The following is a 21165-nucleotide window of genomic DNA, read 5'->3' as shown; positions in this document are numbered from 1 at the left end:
AGTTCATCGCATATTAACCGGGGTTAAGCTGTTTTATCCCATCTATATAGTTATTTGTGTAAAACGCACGAAAGGGTACTTGTTCGTTTTATTCTTGCGCTATTTTTCTCCAAGCATGGGGTTTGCGAGAGTGTTGTCACTCTCCCCCGTTAATGTGAACAACTTCACATTCCATTACGCAACAAAGTAAGTTTATCTCATTTGTTCCATATGTTTATTTTATAGTACAACTAACTGTAAATAATTTATTTTTTACGCTTTTCGGTTTAGATGGTCTGATCTAGGGATGAACTACAACAAATATCTTAAACACGCTATAACGGGTTGTTCTAGTGACATATATTTTGATGCATTTTATTTGTAATCTAACAATGTAAACATGTCTTTTTGTATATAATGAAATTCACAATATTATATAATTGGAAGGTAATATTTTGATAATTTCTCCAACAAATGAATTCCTTGTCTCCTTTAGGTGTCATTCTTTTCTCACAAAGAAAAGAACAACCACCTCAAGCTTAAACACAACACAACTAGAAACACAATAAAATATATCTATAGAAGATACACAAGTTCTAAAAAGAAAATCTAATAGACCCATTTCTAAAGTATGATTATCCTTCGCAAGAGACAATGATAAGATTATACATATCTTTTATGACAAAATTTATGCATGCAGTAGTTCTAGGAATTGAACCACTATCATGAACAAACATATGAAGAAGTATCCTAATAATCCAAATATATAATTTGATAAGAGGAAAAAACAATTGGTCTTATAAAAAGTTGTGAAGATGGTCCTAATAGCAATATTAGTTTTAAATTTTTTGAATTTAGTTAAAATCGACACGATTAGTTTTTACAAAGATGATAACTATGGATGAGTTTGTTTTTGAATATGTTAAAAATGAAGTATTTAGCTATTTTGTTAGTGTGAATTGTTCTAGATTTAAAGTTCATATTCATGTCATTGTTGCTCAAGATTGCATATTTTTGTATAATGATGAGAAAGAGAAATTGAAGAGCATGTTGTCTACAAATAAACAAATGGTCTCTCTTACCATCAATTGTTGGATATCGGTACAAAATTTAAATGACATGTGTTTGAGTTAAATAAGAAAATATTGAGCTTTAATCTAATTTTGGAACACAGTGGATAAATAATTGGTAAATGCTTAGAGACATCCTTGAAAGAATGGGGATTAAAACTTTTGTTGTATAATTGTAGATAATGAAAGTGCTAATAATATTGATCTCACATATCTAGTTAGAAGAATAGTAATTTGAGTGGTCATACTTTGTTAAATGAGGAGTTCATGCATATGAGGTGCTCAATAACTGTTGTACATGCATTAATTCAACCACTTTTTCCTCTAATAAGATATGGAAATGCAACATATTAACACTTACTTTATCAATAGGTACACAATAAACTTTTTCGATCCTCCACTATTTGAAGCATATGCCTTTAAGAACTTATCAATTCTTTTTCCATTGTGATATGAAATCATATTTAAACTCAATATATATCTTGTTCAACACTTACCACTCATCAATGTAATGAAAAATATGCACATGTAATTCAAATCTTATACATATGTCCGTCAACCTATGGTAAAAGAAACAATTTACTTATTTGAAGACCATATGCTCTTTGACTTCTCTTTCACATCATTATACAAAAGCATGCAGTAAAAACTTTAAATCTAAGACAATCCACAATAACATGATACCTAAGTCTTTCATTTCAATATTTTAAAAAGAAAAATCATCCATAATTATCATATGTACAACGACTAACAGTGTAAGTTCTTGATTAAATTTAACAAATTCAAAAATAACAGTCTTATTAGGGTTATCTTCACAATCTTTGTCTAGACCAATTTTTTTGTCTCTTATCAAATTTCTTATTTAGACTAAGATGTTTGTTTATGCTAATGATTATATTCCTAGAGCTAGTGCGTGCATACACTTTATTACAAAAGATACATATTGCCTTATCATTGTCAGTGTGAAGTATAGTCGGACTTTAGAAAAGAATCTAAAAGGTTTTCTTTCCGTACTTGTTTATTTTTTAAAAATGTACCTTTTGTTCTTAGTTATTTTGGTGTTTAAGCCTGAGGGGTGTTTGTTTTTATCCTTGTGATGAAATAATAATACTCAGAGGAGGAGGGATAGATCCACTTGTTTGAGAAGAGCCAACTTATGTAAGACTGCTTATAACACTATCACTTGTTATGTTTGACTGTTTTCTTCTTCCAGACAAGTGCATCATTGAAATATATCCGATGCAATTCGGATACTGGAGTTTTTGAGTGCAGGTTATACTTTATTATGTTCTTATAGATTAATTTATCCTACATCTTCCATTAAAATCATGTCATACACTTCTAGAAAGCTTATGATGTTATGTTTGACTGTTTTCTTCTTCTAGACAACTGCATCATTGAAATTTACAGTGTTAAATTCGTTGGGTCGAATTCAGACTATGGTAGCTATATGAGGAACCAGTGTGATCTACGTTGATACAATGTGTGTTTCTATTTCTTCAAAGCTAAAATCATAGTTAAACACTATTTTCTTGTAACATTAAGCAACTAAGTTATTTTAAACAAATTTATTATAATTGGTAAGATATCTTCGTTATGCTCCAAAGCTCGGAATTTACACAGAATACAATGGCGCACCAAAAAAGATGGAATCTTGATGTATGATAGAGTTGTAATTGATGTATATTGTAACCATCGAGAAACTGAACTGACTGAACTTGTTTTGAAAAGGTGTTGCAGTTAGATAATCACATTCGCATTGGAGTCTATGTGTTTGCTTTCTAATCTGTATGCAATGTAACACCCTAAAGCCCAAAATGCGAAATAATGCAAATATAAAACAACTACACACATAAGGTGTCACTCAAACAAAACATAAACCTACTCCGTAACATGAGTTTTATAAAACATGCAGTAATTTAAACACCTGACATCACTTACTCACCTTTACATAGGCTCATTGTTACGGGAAAAAAATCAAATAAAGTAACTCAACAACCAAATAAGTATCATAACATAAAACATGATTATGGAAAAATGCCTTCAACGTCAATAAATTTAAAACAAATAACAAATAATAAGACCAAAAAATCATTTGCCCAGTGTTACAGATCAGAGTAACGAAATCTAAATATCGCATACAAACGGGAAAAAAAGAACAGTTTTGTCGCGCCGCGAAAATTACAGAGTCGCCACCGGATTTTATTTATTGCAAAGGAAAGGGAAAATAATGATAAAACCCCAAATGAGAGAAATGGTCTCGCAACCAAGAGTAGATTCGAAAGTCGGTTATGCAAGGGGAAGGTATTAGCACCCCTCACATCCATGGTACTCCATGGGAACCACTTGCTCGTATCAAAGGCGTATGGATGTTGTTTATCTATATGTTGCTTGCTATCGGGAATGAGATGAAATAATAAGATGGGGAGAGAATAAGTTTTAATTTAGTGTGCTCTCCAAGGATTTGGGCATTTGCGCCTAAGTATCCTCATACGTGCAATAAGGAAGTCAGAGCTTCGTAGTTAGGCTCACAAACAGAACATTTGTTTGATTGTTTTTACTGAACAACATTAATATTCACATGTTATTGTTCACTTGCTTGTATAATTTGTCACGGGAGCAAGAAGTATTTGCTTGTTTACGGTAAAGTGGATGCGCTTGGATCAAACTCTAGCAGTTAAACATTACTTGCTCACCCATGGAGGCTTAAGCATCATTCACGGTAGAATGGAAATAACACGTTCTTTCTGAAAGTTTTTAAAAAGGATGCCTTAAGGCAAAAGATGATTTGATTTGTCGGGGTTGATTTTATGTACGGACACAAGCATCAGACCCTTGGCTAGATACAGTCAACAGTTCAAGAACTCGGGAGTTGAAAGGACAATGTTATCCTAACCATTATTTTTCATCCAAAAAAAATATTTGAATTATGAAAATAGTTTGGCAAGTCTAATCATTGGAACTTAGAGGGAGACAAGTATCTGACCATCGACTAAGTACGGTCAACAATCAGAGTACTTGGGAATTGAGAGGACAATGAAGTCCTAACTACTCCTTTTCTCCCTCATAGCACATAAATCTAACTTGTTTGAATCATTAGATGTTTTAAAGGGGAAAGTTAAGTGTCGGGTCTGTAGCGGGGTATTCGTTACCATTAGAGATATTGACTAAATCCAAGGTAAATCATACAAGTCGAGTCGCCACCGCACTTCTATTTATCCAAAGGAATGGTTAGAAAGCGAACAAAAACCTAAAAGTTTTATCGAATCAAAAACTAGTAAAAATGTCATAGATCTGGGTAAGGGGGTTGGTTATGCAATGGGAAGGTATTAGGCACCCAAAGCATCCTAGGTACTCCTAGGGACCCCTTTTCACATTTGTTGCAAAGGTTGTTGTTTTTTTTTTGAAAATTTATTTGTGCAAACATGATTGAAGGGATGAGAAAAGCGTGTATGTTTATCTAATGTACTACTTACAAAAAGAAGGGTCAAAAGAAAATGACTCGCACGGACGTCGCATCCACTGCATACGTATCTCATCTGAATCTGAGAATCAGAGTCTTCGTAGCTCAGATACCTATGGGTTAAAGAGGAGTGTGCTCGCTAAGACATCGCATCTTATGCCTACGTATCTCATCTGGGATGAAAATCAGAGCAAAACGTAGTTCGACCACCTATGGGGTAAGGATTGTGTTTTGGGGTGAACGACGTTACTACGCAATCTACCGGATGCTCGACCTTTGGAGACTTACTCGCCTGTAGTAGAAGGAGATAACGTGTTCTTAGGAGAAGAAAAATCAATGAGTTGTTTGGGGTTTTAGGAACGCTCATGCAAAAGGGGTAATGAGGATAAGACCTCATAGCTCTTAACCCTGTACAAGGTGAGCTCATGACAAAAAGTGGGGGTTCATAAAGGTGGAACCTTCTCCACTGACTGACCGGACAAAAGATCTGGGGTTTTTGTTCTGAAGCATCGACACGTAGTGTGATCTTAAAGAACGACGCACTGAATAACGGGGAATTGATTATTGATCCTTTTTATCCGTCAATTGCCTCTTCATGGAGGTCTTTAGGCAAAAAGTAGTAAAATGCGGGAAAGATAAAGGGGGTTAAGAGATCTACCACACGGATAAAGATCCGAAGCAACAGCAAATAAAGGAATAAGAAACCCAGAGATCTCTCAAGCTAGCACCATCAAAGAAAGTGAGTCAGTACAGGTAATCGGAATAAACCTCCAGGTGGTCTCCCACAAATAAAGTGGAACACCAGGCAAGCCATCTCTGCAAGAGTCATGTGAGCCCTCACAAAAAAAACTCAACAAACAGGTTAGAGAAACAAGATAGGGTAATCCAGAGTTGCCCCTAAATCAAAATGTAACCACATGAATCATGCCATTAAAATTCACAAAAAGCAACCAAGGGTAGGAGGCCTAAACCTCTTGTCAAACACATGCCTCAAAAGGGTATCAAATTCACCCATAATACCTCATACATTCAGAGCATTCAAATTAAAAGCGTAGAGTAATGGGGATAAGGGCAAACTTGACTGGAGAGATCGAATGAAATTGAATTTCCCGGTTGGGTTTGCAAAGCAATCTGAGGGTTTATATGAGAGGGAATTGGTTCTTTGCCGATGAGTTCCCTTCAGTCTCTGGAGGTTGCTCTGAACTCTGTTAGCTCTTCTCTCATTATCTTTTTCCCTGCCAGGGTAATAGGAATAGAATTGAATTTTGTTTCATTGAAACTCTGAATTTATAACCTGATTTTTGTGGACCTGTGGGCTTAAATGAGAGAGGCCCAAGTCCAAATTTTATATTTTATTTATTTTATTTTTATTTTTTTATTTTATTTTTTGTTTTTTTTGTTTTTCTTTTGTTTTTGTTTTTTTTTCGTTCTTTTTTTTTAAACATGTGGGCTTCTCCTAGCGTAGGTGATTCTGGTGGCTTTTCTTGGGACTCGCTAGGCGACCCATTCTGCTCGTCTAGCGAGCATGACAGCTCATGAACAAACTTTTGCTCCTTCAAGATTAACGTTTTGACTGACGAATAGACCCCATTTGAACCTGTTGGAAGTATCTCAAGCCATTCCCTTGTGTTGACTGATCATCTAAATAGAACCCACAAAGTGTCTTGAATGATACTCAAGCTTCAAACAAAAGATGTTAGTGACACATTTTTGTGCTTTTGGTTAGTAAACAATAGTAAGAGAAACAATGATGTATAATTCAAGCATGCTGGGTGATCTCAAACCAATCACAAGGAGTCCCACCCAAAGGCAAAGGGAACCAAGATGCTAAAGATCCTTGTGGCAATGCAAATGCAATGTTATGATGCCATGAGGGATCTTAGGGTCAAAATTGGGGTCTTAGAGGGTCCTCAGGCTAGGTATGGCCGACAACCCAAGCACTTGAATGTTGTGTACAAGCACGTACACCCCATTTTGCATTCTGATTTGTTATGAAAATGGTTTTTAAAAAGGAACTTGATGTTGGATCAAGTGGTTCAATTTATTATTAAAAGTGTGAGTTATTAATGGGAGTGAGAGATATAATAAGGTTGAGAATAAAATGGAGGAGAGATGATATAATGGATCATGAAACAGATGGGTAATACTTGACGTTAGATCAAATATTCACATTGAAATGGTGTGAGTTTTATTCGAAAAATAACTTGACGTTGAATCAAGTACTTTTTGTTTCTTTCGAAATGCTTTGTTTATCGTTTTGTATTTTATCTTTGTTATTAGCATGCATGGTGAATTAACTAGAAAGCAATAAATCTACGCTATTACATGATCATGGGGTGGGGGAGCATTCAACCCAAAATGGGGGAATGGATCCACACAATACATCATAAGAGAATGAAAAGGAAATACAAGTTACAAACTATTAAACTATGTACTATGCCTAAAGTATACAAGTGACATGGTACTTCAAACAATACAAGGCTATTGAATGAGAATGGATTAGTTAGGAGCATGACTAGCTAGGAGTGATCCTGAATCTTAAAGTCACATGTGGACACAAAACAACAAACGGGTTAGCATGAGATCAAGTCAAATGAATGAGAATGATGCAACAATATGTAAGCACATTCAATGGTTAAAATCGATTCGAATGGTAATGGATTAATCAATGAAAAGTAATCAAAGATCTATCGTATGATCATGGCAAATGAAATTAGACATACAAAGAATTCATCACCTAAATTGAAATTGGATTTTTAATTTATCTATATGATCACAAATCAAATGAATCGATTAAATGGACAATTAAAGTGAACATTAATCATAGTGGTTAAAATCTACTTAAACATGAGTTATAACCAAATTAAAAAGGGAAATTCGCAATCCAAATTACAACTTGAATTTTAATGGGTATAAACATACAATAGTCCAATTTGAAGGAAAAATTAACCTAACGTCTAATCATGGTAAAATCTACCATTAACCATATTAATCAAAACAAAATCAACAAGAATGAATATCAAAACCTAATGGCAAGGTATCCTAATCATGGTAAAGTTAACTACAATTAATTCTAAAAATCAGGATCAAAATCCAATTTAAAAAATTGATTAGACTTAATTTCTAACTAATTATTCTAACTAAAATCTAATCCTTATTAATCATAATTCATCAAAAACCATGTTAATTTCTAATTGTCAAAACTCAAGAAAAAAAAAACTAATCCTAATAAAATCAGCAAAACAATGATCAAGATTAACGATAACTGGGATTAACAATAATTAATCATCATTAGGCAAGAAATGATGGATTAATAAACAAAACATTGAGATTATGGGTCGGGGGTGTGATAATTGGATGGAGGTGTGGTAAGCGGATTGATTGGGCCAAAGAGGCTCAAACCCCAAGTCTTGCACTCGGGTTCAAACATATGCAACCCAGGACCCGCTTCTCATGTTCACATAAACACACACTCATGTTCAGATTTCTTCCACGGTGCCAAGACGAAATGCGAAGAACTCAATGTCGGTGACGCACCAGGTTCATGCGTCCGTCCATGCTCAGTAAGCGAATCTCAAAATCCAGCTCAGGAATTCTACCATAACTAATCAAAGTTCAATACATCTTCGTGCTTGCACAAAATCAAAGAAGGCGAGATCGATATGAAATTATTGAATTTACCAATTCAAAGTTTCAGGTTTCAATGTTCTCTTTTCCTTGTGTGTCCGCTTTTCATTGGATGTTATTGTTGTGCGTTGATTTGTTCTTCGGCGTGTCGAATTGTGCATGTGGTTGAATGATGAAGAATGAAACACTGAATCTAATTTGAAAATTATTTTAGCTTCTTGTTCAATTCCGTTTTTTTTTTTGCTATTTGATGCTTCTGGAATTTCTTTGTGCTGTTATGTGCTTTTGTCAATTTTGTCTCTTCTTCTGCTACTATTCTGACTTCCTCTTTTCTTCTGATGCTTCTGTTTGTTACAGGTCGTTGGAAAATGGTTGAGAAAAGATGAAGATGAATTCAGTTAGGTTGGTTCTATTGAGAGGGTGATTGGATTGAGATAAGTGAGGGTTGGCCTCTTTGGTCACCTCTGTGAGTTATGATAAAAAGTGTTTTCATTTCCCAGTTGGAGTTTGTTGAGGCGGTTAGAGGTTGAAGAGGTTGTTACAGTTTTTTTGAATTCTGTTAGGGGATTGGAGAGATTTGAGAGGAGGTTCTATTAGTTAGTTACATTGCAGGTTGGTTTATTTTTCTGTTATGAATTAGTTCTATTCCTTTTCTGTTTCTATTGAGGAGTTGGTTTTTGGTGTGGCTTTTCTGTTACAACAGGGTATCAAAATATTTTGTTATGATGTTATTGTTAGGTTTGGCTTAGGGCTGCTGTTATGCTTATGCAGGAAAATTGTTATGCTTATGCAAGTTCACTGTTATGCTTATGCAGGGTAGCTTGGAATGATCGATGGACAGGGTCGTGGGATTCAGATTTAATGGCTGCCTTGGGATTGCTTTGGGCTTAAGTTTGGAACGACATATGGTATGAATTTCTATCAAGTGAGCTAGTGTCATGTTAGTGGCTATTAGTGAAATTAGATTAAATTGTAAGAGTCGTTATTAGTTTGTTCATTCCTTGGATTATCGGTTAGAATGAATAAGGATGTTAGTTAGGATGTCGATATTGGTTATATGAATTAGTGAGCTATTGTATAATGTCAACAATTGGAATTGAATTGGTTTGTCATGATGATTTGGGAATTGTTTGGAAGTTTGAACCATGTTAGCTAGGTTTTGCAAGTTTGAATTGAAATTGTATCGGTTTTTATTACATGGTTTTTCTAATGGATTTTTTCATGTTGAAATCAAATAGGTTCTTTTACCATGGAATGGACTTGGAATTTGTTGGAATTGGATTTTCATAAGGGAGATTGATTGAAGAATGGATGAAATTGTGTGTACAGTGTGTAGGAGAAGAGCGATCCAAAATGTAGCGGAATTTAAAGATTTCTCCTTTAGTGATCCTTACAAATGGGCATGATCAGTGATAAATCGTTACCTCTTGTGGCGATTGTAACCTTTGATGCATATCTACGGAGCGATCACGAATGTTGAACGATGACAACGCCTCTGCTCAGTCCACACGAACGGATTCCTTCAATCTCAGTGCTAGCTTCTACGAATGAAGGCTTTGAGTGAGTGAGAGAGAGAGAAACGAAATTGCAACTTCACAAATGCTTCTGCGAAAGGGTTCTATTTATAGAACCACTTGTGTGGGCTACAAGCTAAAAAGCTCACTTAAGTGTATGTGGCCAATATCTTATAATATGCCAAAATCACTTAAGCGTCTGGTACCTTAGCATATTTCGTATTCTACTTAAGTACACTATACCTTACGATGTTCTACAATTCACTTAAGTGCAACGTACCTTACGGTGTTCCTTAGTTACTCTATCTCTCATCAATCCGTCCTTTTGTGTGTGACCCTGTAGGTTTTCACGGCATTGGCAATTATATTAAATCACGTATTTAATATAATAAACAGTGAGTGGTATCTAGCAACACATCACTACTACCCAAGACACGAAAATGTCATGTGATCTGACAAATCCTTTTGTGATAATACTTGTGTGTATAATTACTCTTTTGCCCTTATGTCTATATTGAACACAAGGCATAGACTGTGTCATCCTTGTCCAGTTCAATATTAGGCCCGTAGACATTTATTCTGTTACGTAGGATGGGCAAATTCCATCTAGGTCACTCATGTCCCGTAGCATGCTTCGTGGAGTACCCATCAACTGTCTTTATGGTCATCCAGTTACGGACAACGTTTGATCAGCAATAAGGCATTCGACTCTACATCTAGGGCCCATAGTGGTTTCAGGTCGAAGGGTGGTATACACCATTATCACCATGAGAATAACTTATGACACTTTGCATAACATTCTATATAGTATTCTCATAGCGGGTCAATCCAGTATAAATATTACTCTTAATATTCATACCTATGTTTAAGACTTGATAACTCCTTATCCATGATCCATGAGATATGATCATCAGTCTATATACATAATAGTCTTAATGCTTTAATGTTATCCCACTTCACAATAGAGCTCGACTATGAATACTTTAAGAATAATGTCCTTATGTTTAATGTGATCTCATGATTACGTCATACTTGATACATCAAACGGACTAGTTATTCTAGGGACTTTATTAAACAAACATAATAAAGAAAAATCCTTTTATTATTAATAAATAATTCGATACAAGTACCAAAATTATTGGCCTCTAGAGCTTAGCACTAGAGCTAATCAAGCATACCCCTAATGCCCATAGATCTAGCATGGCCATCATGCTTCTGCTGCGCAAGAGGCTTTGTCAGTGGGTCAGCAATATTGTCAAGTGTAGGTACTCTGCATATTTTCACATCTCTTCTATCTATTATCTCTCGAATGAGGTGATAACGCTTAAGTATGTGTTTAGATCGTTGGTGAGATCTAGGCTCCTTAGCTTGTGTGATAGCACCATTCTTATCACAATAGAGACCAATGGGATCCACAATGCTAGGAACTATGCCAAGTTCAGTAATGAACTTTTTGATCCAAACAACTTACTTTGTTGCACTTGAGGCAGTAATATACTCGGCCTCGGTTGTAGAATTAGCAACTGTATCTTGCTTTGAACTTTTCCAACTCACAGCGCCACCGTTTAAGCAAAACACATAACCAGATTGCGATCTAAAGTCATCCTTATCTGTCTGGAAGCTAGCATCGGTGTATCCAATTACAACAAGCTCTTCTTGAACTCCATATATCAAGAATGAGTCTTTAGTCCTTCTCAAATACTTAAGGATATTCTTGACAACTACCCAATGAGCATCACCGGGATCAGATTGGTACCTACTCGTTTCACTTAAAGCATACGAGACATTTGGTCGAGTATATAACATGGCATACATGATAGATCCTATTACAGACGCATATGGAATCTTATTCATGTGATCCCTTTCTTCCTTAGTTGAAGGGGATTATGTTTTTGATAGACACATGCCATGTTGCATAGGTATGAATCCTTTCTTAGAATCATGCATATTAAAGCGTCTCAGCACTTTGTCTATGTATGTACTCTGACTTAGGCCAAGCAGTTTTTGTGATCTATCTCTATAGATTCTGATTCCTAATATATAGGCTGCTTCACCTAGGTCCTTCATAGAAAAGCATTTCCCCAACCAAGACTTTACTTGTTGTAGGGTAGGGACATCGTTTCCAATGAGTAATATGTCATCTACATATAATACCAGGAAAACGATCATGCTCCCACTAACCTTCTTGTAGACACAAGACTCGTCTTCGTTCTTGATGAATCCATATTGTTTTACTGTTTCATCAAAACGAAGATTCCAGCTTCTGGAAGCTTGCTTCAATCCATAGATTGATCTTTGTAACTTACATATCTTTTGGGCACCTTCTGGTATGTCAAATCCTTCAGGTTGTGTCATGTACACATCCCTAATTTTCTCTATGTTGAAACATTATAGGTCATTTTGTCTAAACCCTAATTTGAAAGTCAACTTCCCAAGGCCATAACTTGCTCAATTTTTATAATATGAAAGATTTCCAAGTTGCACAATCAAATTAAATGTGTCTACTTCAACTTTGATGTTTGGAGTCGGAGCTAATTCAACTTTTTTGAGCATGTGATATGAGGTTACATTATAGGTCACTTTTGACCTATACCATTGATCAAGTGATTTTTCCAAACTTCAAAAATTCATAACTCTATCATTTAAAATCCAAATGACATGATATTGGTGACCATTTTGAATGTCTTTGAGAGAGCTACAACTTTGATGAAGACACTTTTCTCATTTGAAGCTCATATAAAAAATTTAAGAAAGGTGGAATATTGAGACATATGGCTTGACACTTAGAAAAATTTTGATATGTCAAAAATTTCCAAACTTCCACCTCAAATTTCTCCAAGTTCCAAGATCCAAATGAAAAAGTGTTAAACATGAAAGTTGTTAATCTTGATCTCACCTTTCCAAAGAGCTCAAATTCATTCATTTTGGACAAGAAATGAATAGGTTGCATATGGCATGAACATGATGATATCATTTGGAAAGGATCAAACTTCAAACATCAATGCACACTTGCCTTGCAATCCAAGCTCAATTCAGACTATCCAACATTCATTTGTGGACCTTAAGCAATGATTTCATGGGCCTGTGCGTGCCCATGCACCCTTGCATCACCATTTTCCAAAATTGGAAAGTGATTTGAAGTGTGCAATTATAAACTGTTTCAGTTATAAATAGAGGTTCAATTGCTCAGAAATGAACACATTCGCGCCAGCTTTGCTCCCCCATCTCAAACCCTCACTTTGCAAAGGATAAGCCTGAGAAATTCTTTTGAATTTGAGGTTGAATTTCCATTATTTTGAAATTCAAATCTCCAGGAATCCACAACCTTTGAATCATCTAATCCTTCTTCTGTAAGCAAGTGGAGTGGGATCAAGCACAAGCAAGATCAAGACCAGTTGAATCCAGACCTCCATTGAAGGTATTTTCCATAAATTTTGAACTCTTCGATTCTCTCAAATTCTTGCTCAATTATATTGATTGTTTAGTTTTCTGAAGTCCTACCAATGTAGGCAAGAAGATTGAGTTGCTTTGAGGCCAAATCGAAGCAACTCAGTTCATGTACCTCAAATTTCAACTCCATGTATCTCTCAATATACTTGGAGTTAGAGTGAATTGAGGCCAAATTCGAGTTCACTGCCATTTTTACTTTAAAATCATGTCCTTGTTTTTTATTTTGGTGATGGTTGATGGTGGACCAGTCCGGTAAGGTCCACCGGAGAAGAAGACCGGAGCTCTGGCTCCGGCGATGAGTTAGCAAGTCTCTGAACCACATGATCCATTCATTTTGTTTTAATCTTAGGTGTTGGTTTTTATTACCACATGTGCAGCGCAGTTGACTAATGACCACATGGAACACGCGCTAGGCACCATACGATCTACCACCTCAATTAATGAGGGAGATCGGATGGTCCACGTATTTTTGATTTTCTGAATTTTCATTTTATTTGCTTTATTTTCAATAATTTATATTAAATTCAATATTGATCCAAAAAATGTGGGACTTTCACCAAAAAATTTCAAATATTTTTCTCTTTCATATTCTGAATTAAAATTATTCTTTAGATCATTATTAATATTTTTCATGAATTAATTGATTTTGAATTTGTTTTTAATTGTTTAAAAATATTTTTAAATGTCCAAAAATTATGAAATTTTTTCTCCAAGGTCCTTTGACCTTGTTTGACCTATGATAAATCTCATGGCCATTTCTTTGGTGTTTTGATGAGATTTTAGGAATTGGACAAACCATATTTAATTTAAATGCAAAATTTAAAAGTTTAGAGTTGAAAAGATCTTACCAAATGGGTAGCAATCCAATAGACAAAAATGTCAATAAATACCCAGAATTCCCTTGGACTTTTACAATCAAGCAATACACAAATGCACAATTATATTATCTTGAAGAGCAAGGCATCAAATAAAGATGGCCACATCCAAGCTTATCCATTCCATGATCTTCTTTCAGAATAACCCATGTAACAGATGAATTCCACAAATCACAGGTTCAAAATAACAACTTCACAATGATCATGTTGCAGATGAACTTAGAGAGGTCTTCAAAGATGTATCTGATGAATTTCAAATTGCAAGCACTTGGTTCTTCAACAAGTTGGCACTGGCCAAGTCCATTAGCATACGAAGGTTGCCTAGATTCTAAGTCCATTTGTCCAAGATCAAGCCAATCGTCCACTCAAAAGTTTTTTAGGGTTTTGGTTATAATTATGTACATTAATGGTCAAAGACCACACAAACAAGCAAAGTATACACAAACGAAATATATCACACAATATGGTCCAAATGGACAAAGTGAAAATTGCATTAACATAAACAATTAGAATGATATGAACAATGGCAAAATGAAATAGAGTGCTAAAAGTAAATTGCATTAAAGTAAAAGCTTGAAATTAAAAGTTAGTAGTTAATAGGTTAAGAGTTAGTATTGTTTTTCTTTTGCTTTTCATTTCAAGACATTCTTTGGAGAACACTCAACCTATTTATCACAAGCATGGATCCTTGAACCAAAACATCTTCCAAAGGAAGGAAAGAAGGTCAAGTTTCCACAGAATACCATGAAAGAGGGTAGACTTACAATCTCACTAACTAGAATGCTTATGACTTTTATGTCACAAATTTAGCGCTATGTTAAGCAATCGTAATTGGACTTATGTAGAATTCACAACTATTTGAGGTCGGGCAATAAAATTTTGGTGTTAATGCATGTTAGAGACATAGTATAATGGACTATGCTCATGAAACACACCACACACAAAAAAGAATATGCAAAAGGTGTGGCCTAATCTCATACATACTCATGTCAATTTTTCAATCAACTAGCATTAGGACTTTGAGATGTCATAGGCCAAATGGAATGAATGAATGAAGAAGAGGAATGAGATGAAGTGGGAGGGGGATGAATGAAATCACAAATTGGTCAAAGGAGGACTTTTACCAAATTAATATCATTCATTCATTTTGGGAGATGGAATGTACATTCCATCAATCCCCTAAATCCAATGATATTAATTTGACAAAGTCAAACCAACCTTGACCAAAGCCCAACAACAAGAGTCAAACATAAACAAAGTCATCACAATTGGTCAACAAATTTATTTGGCATTTATTCAATTTAAAAAATCCCTCCCTCCATTTTTCAAAATCTTCTTTGTGTAAACTACTTTTGTTCTAAACTTTGACCACTTTTGCAAAAATGTAGAAACTTTGGCCTTATGCCATTGCATTTTCAAACTTCTTTTCTTAAAATCAAACTTGTGAATAAACTTAACTATACTTGACTTAAACTTTCAAAAGGCCAAAAAGAACTTACTCATTCAAACCATTTTAGGCCTTTGTTCCTTTTAAACTTAAATTTTGTTAAAATCAATGCATCCATTTTGAAATTTGTATCATGAACTACGAGGTTTTGATCCCTCATTTTTATGTTGGTACGTAGGCACAAGACCGAAGGTCTTGTCAAACACAAAAATATAATTAATGAATTCATTTCTCATCCCCCCATTCTATTTGTTTGTAAACATCACTTTGAACAAAATACATATGCACACAAAAAGGGCTCCCTAGGAGTACCTAGGTCACTTTGGGTGCTAACACCTTCCCTCTGTGTAACCAACCCCCTTACCTGTGATCTCTGACTTTTTATTAGTTTTGATTTGAAAACTTCTTACTTTTTGGGTTTTGTTCGTACTTTTTTCCTTTTTCCTTGGAAACAATAAAAGCATGGTGGTGACTCTTGTTATTTGATCTCTAGTTTGTTAATAGCTTGATGATCAAAAATTTCTCGCTACAACGCTCATAGTATATAATGGTGCAAAAGTATGTCAGGGTAGCCTAAGAAAACATTAGCCATTATTCAACACAATTCATTCGCTACACCCCAAAAGTATTCTCCATCACCAATATCAACATGATCATTCAATTATATATGAGAACAATGGATGCAATGTACTTAACATAAAAACTCTATAATCCATGCGATACCATTATGGATAACACAAGTCCATCTCGCTCCTGAATCCCCACCATCGGACCAGAGCACACCAATTCATTACTGTCATCATAAGTAACGCTTCATCGATTCCCATCTGGAACTAGCTACTTGCTCATGAATCCACACCATCGAACCATAGTACACCGAATCTGGACCGAACTCCGTACACCATGGTGATGCATGATCTCAACAACTTGCAATATCACCAAAGTATCACCATGCAATTATCACCGTTATGCACAACACCATTCTCCATACAAAATAGGTGAATTAATCTAACATAACATGATAAACAACATTAAATACCTCCAAACAATGGCCAAACAGTAGCCTAATCACAACACAACATCAAAAATCAAAATCGACATTCAATTCCACGGTGACGCCCTTGGTTACCCTTCACCAAGGTGACGTCCTTCACCGCCCACGTCACCTCACACATCATCCATGTGACGACCGTCCCATAAAATTGTGATTGGGGACCATGACGGTCTACCCGTCAGGAAGTTGGCGCCAGTTAGTGCTTCACATCACATGACAACCAAGGCGTCATTAAGGTGATACTCGTCACCCTGAACCAGAAGGTAAAAACTGCATTTTTGCCATGGAGTTGAAATCAAAACTCTGATTTTACCTTCCTAGGCCCCAAATCGAACAACAACATCATGGAAAATAATATATATCATCAAAACATCAGTTATCCATCAATTAACATCTAATCTCAACGATTATTCATGGTTTTTATATGCTTTATTCATCAAACTCATAAAACACATATGAACACACTTTCCCAATTTCATCAACAAGAACACATGATTCTCATGGTAAAGCAATGCACGAAAATTACATAACACAACAGATAATCATACTATTACAAAATTCAATTCATGTTCATCGTTCATTCATCAAAAGGGGAAAAGTTATGGAAAAAATCTAATGGAATTAAGGCTTTCCGTCTACCCAATCGCGCAATCTACATCATATTAGGAGTAATTCCCCTCCCTCCTCCCCTTACCTTGAATTTTCCAGCAAAACACCTTCATGCTCTAACAATAGAAGTTCTCTTAGGCTTATCTTCTTCCTTCTCCAAAATTCTATTTTACATAGAATAATCCCAACATACAAATACAAATCTTCATACATATTTAATAAAAACATATCAAGTATTAATTAATTAATTAATTAAAATATGAAATAATCTGATTAAATAATTTAATCAAATTCTAGGGTGTTACATGCAACATCTGGGAAACATACTCCTTACTAGAAAGGTGAGGGATATCATGAAAATCAAAGGAGCAAACACAACACCAGGTTGTAGCTCGGTAAAGATTGATGGTGCTACAAGCGAGCTCATTATAGGCGAAAAAACACATCCGCAAATGGAAGAAATACAGTGAGTTTTGGAGAAAATGTATATACGGTTAGACTATAATCAATAGGACTTCAAGATTTGACCAGTTTCTATTAAAATAATTACTCTATTTATTAATATAGGGCTTGTAGTGAGTCCTTTTTATCAATAGTGAGTCCTTTTCATCTTTGATAATCTCGTAAAAAAGCTTATATTTTTTTATTCAAGAATGGAATCTATCCTTTATCTTCATAATACTCTTACATTTTTTACATATAATAGTAAATATTGGTAATACAATTAATGTATACATTTTTTAATTATGCATTTTCATCTATCAAACATAAATTAGTAGCATTAAAAATGAGAATGTTTGAAAAAAATGATTAAATACTCTTTTGGTCCCTTTAAGTTTGCATGTTTTTTACTTTCGTCTCTGTATTTCTTTTTTCTTCTGAAAATAATCCCTGAATGTTAAAATCTTTTTGGTTTTAGTCCCTAAATTTAAAGAGATTAATTACTATACACTGTCAGTGTAAAAAGTTTTACACCGTCGATTCATCACCATCATCCGTTTGTATTACTTTATAGATTTTTAAAATAAAAGTCAAACTTCTTTTTATATCCGACGTCTATGATTAACTGACGGTGTAAAATCCTTTTACACTGTCAGTGTATTTCAATTAAACTCATATATATATATATATAATATATATATATATATATATATATAATATATATATATATATATATATATATATATATATATATACACATACACGCGCTTAGCATCTATCTGTCAATCTATGCATGCAAGGACCTTCATTCGATGAACGAAATCAACAATTACCTTAGCCAATATATTATCGCAAACATAGCAATTGCCATTTGTATAACCAACATAATTAAAAACAAAAATTATAAAATAGGAAATCATATTAATTTATAATCTAAGAAAGTACTAAATATGGTTATTATTTTGTGTATCTTTTTTTCCATATAAAATCCTTAAATGTTGAATTTCATTTGATTTTAGTCTCTAAAGTTAAAATCCGCAGGTTTCCCGCAGATTTTTCTTCGGATTTTTCTACGGATTTTAAATTTGAGATTAATTGAAATACACTGTCAGTGTAAAAGGGTTTTACACCATCAGTTAATTATAGACGTTGAATATTAAAAGAAGTTTGACTTTTATTTTAAAAATCTATAAAGTAATACAAATGGGTGATGGTGATGAACCGACGGTGTAAAACTTTTTACACTTACCGTGTATAGCAATTAATCTCTATATATATAAACGGAAAAAGTGTATTGTTGATGTGAATGTTTTTATAAATGGAAAAAATGCGTTGTTGATATAAATATTTGTATAAATAGAAAAAAAAATCTATTGTTGATAAAAATGGTTTTAAAAGTCTAGTGTGGATATAAATATTTTTATAAATGATCAAAAATGAATTATTGATGTATATATTTTAATAAAAGGGAAAAATGTATGGTAGATGCGAATAATTTTATAAACAAGAAAAATATATTGTTGATATACACATTTTTATAAATGGAAAATAATTTATTATTGATATAAATATTTTTATAAATGGGAAAAAGTTTTGATACAAATATTTTTATAAATAAGAAATTTTTTATTGTTGGTACCAATATTATTATAAACGAGAAAATTGTATTGTTCATGCGAATGTTTTTATAAATAAGAAAAGTTAGGGGTGTTCATGGGTACGGGTGGACCTGCGAACCCACTGACCCAAACTGAATCAACTCATAAATTACACAAACACATTCATTTGCGGGGATACCCAACTCACAACAATCCGAACAGTTTTGGTCTGGGTATCGAATTTGAGTTTCTCAACCCGCAGACCCATTGACCCAACCCATTGATGTGACATTACTAATTTATTATTATTTTAAATAAAAATATATAATTAATAACTCATTATTAACCATAATTTTGCCTAAAAAAATTTATTCTCCATCAATAATACTATTTGTAATTCTAAGACTAAATATTGTTTTTTATTATTTCTACATCATTTTCAACTTACGTATTTTATGAAAATAACGCGTCTAATGGAATTTTATACTATTATCAGGTGTTATGTCGTGTTGATGAATTTTATTAGACATTATATGACATGTTTCATCCAATTTGAATTGTGTTAAGTTTGTTTATATTAAAAAACATTATTAAAAAAATAATTTTTATTTAAAACATAACCCACAAATCTAACCTAACAAAATCTATAAATGATCGGGTTGATTCGGGTCGGTTTTACAAATGAAATTGCGGGTTGAACGATGAATCTAATCCATTAAAATTTAAACATGTTGGGTATTGGGTTAGGCCAAACCTGATCCAACCCAACCCATGTACACCCCTAACAAAAATTGTTCATGCGAATATTTATGTATATTGTTGATATAAATATTTTTTTAAACGAGAAAAAGTGTATTCTTGATACATATATTTTTATAAACAGAAATACGTCTATTGTTGATACAAATATTTTTATAAACGGGAAAACGTGTATTGTTGATACAATTTTTTTTTTAAATGAGAACAAGTTTATTGTCGATGCAAATATTTTTAAAACGAAAGAAAATGTGTTGTTGATACAAATATTTTTATAAAGAAAAAAGCGTTATGTTGATGCAAATATTTTTATAAATGGGAAAAATGTAATTTTGATATAAATATTTTTATAAATGGAAAAAGTTTATTTTAGATACAAATACTTTTATAAACGGGAAAAATATACTATTGATACAAATATTTTTATAAACTCGAAAAAATTTATTGTTGATACAAATATTTTTATAAATGAAAAAAAAAGTTTTTTTTATGATAGAAATATTTCATAAACGGAAAAAATTTATTGTTGATACAAATATTTTTATTGTTTATATAAATACTTTTATGAATAGGAAATGTTTTTTTAATACAAATATTTTTATAAAAGAAAAAAAGTGTATTGTTGATACAAATATTTTTATAAACTCAAAAAAAGTATATTGTTGATACAAGTATTTTTATAAACGTGAAAAAGTTTATTGTTGATACAAATATTTTTATTAACTCAAAAAAAAATATAATGTTGATACAAATATTTTTATAAACTCAAAAAAAAATTTAATGTTGATACAAATATTTTTATAAATGTGAAAAAAATGTATTGTTGATACAAATATTTTTATAAACAAAAAATATATTGTTGATTCGAATATTTTTATAACCTGGAAACACGTGTATTGTTGATACAAATATACTTATAAATGGATAAAAATATATATGACTAATGAGATATCACGACATTCAATATATCTATCAAATATCGCAATATTTAGTACATCAATCAAATATTGCAAGAATATTTTATTAATTTTTTCAATAAACTTTTGATATCTCACTCATTCCAACCGAGTTTTTATCGATCATTTTCTAAATCGTAAATTTAATTTCAAGAGTTTAATATCAAAAGCAAAATTAAAAAACATAAATAATTATTAATTTAACAAAAATAATAATATATACCAGTCATATCATATCAAGAATTTACACAAAAATTAATTAGGATATACTGAATTTATTATTATTATTTTTTTAAAATTATAACTTTTTTAGGTCATTTATGTTG

General features: G+C 33.1%; 1 long non-coding RNA gene across 1 annotated transcript; it reads left to right on the top strand.

The window, feature by feature from the left end:
• The first annotated feature begins 8015 nt into the window (after nucleotides 1-8015).
• On the top strand, nucleotides 8016-9868 carry LOC127112546 (uncharacterized). The gene is made up of 4 exons (XR_007798821.1): nucleotides 8016-8209; nucleotides 8497-8751; nucleotides 8955-9047; nucleotides 9378-9868. It is a non-coding gene; the product is annotated as an uncharacterized LOC127112546 (long non-coding RNA).
• The last annotated feature ends 11297 nt before the right edge of the window (nucleotides 9869-21165 follow it).

Source organism: Lathyrus oleraceus, unplaced genomic scaffold (genome assembly GCF_024323335.1).
Source record: "Lathyrus oleraceus cultivar Zhongwan6 unplaced genomic scaffold, CAAS_Psat_ZW6_1.0 chrUn0153, whole genome shotgun sequence".
Taxonomy (NCBI): domain Eukaryota; kingdom Viridiplantae; phylum Streptophyta; class Magnoliopsida; order Fabales; family Fabaceae; genus Lathyrus; species Lathyrus oleraceus.
This window is presented reverse-complemented; position numbering and strand designations above follow the sequence as displayed.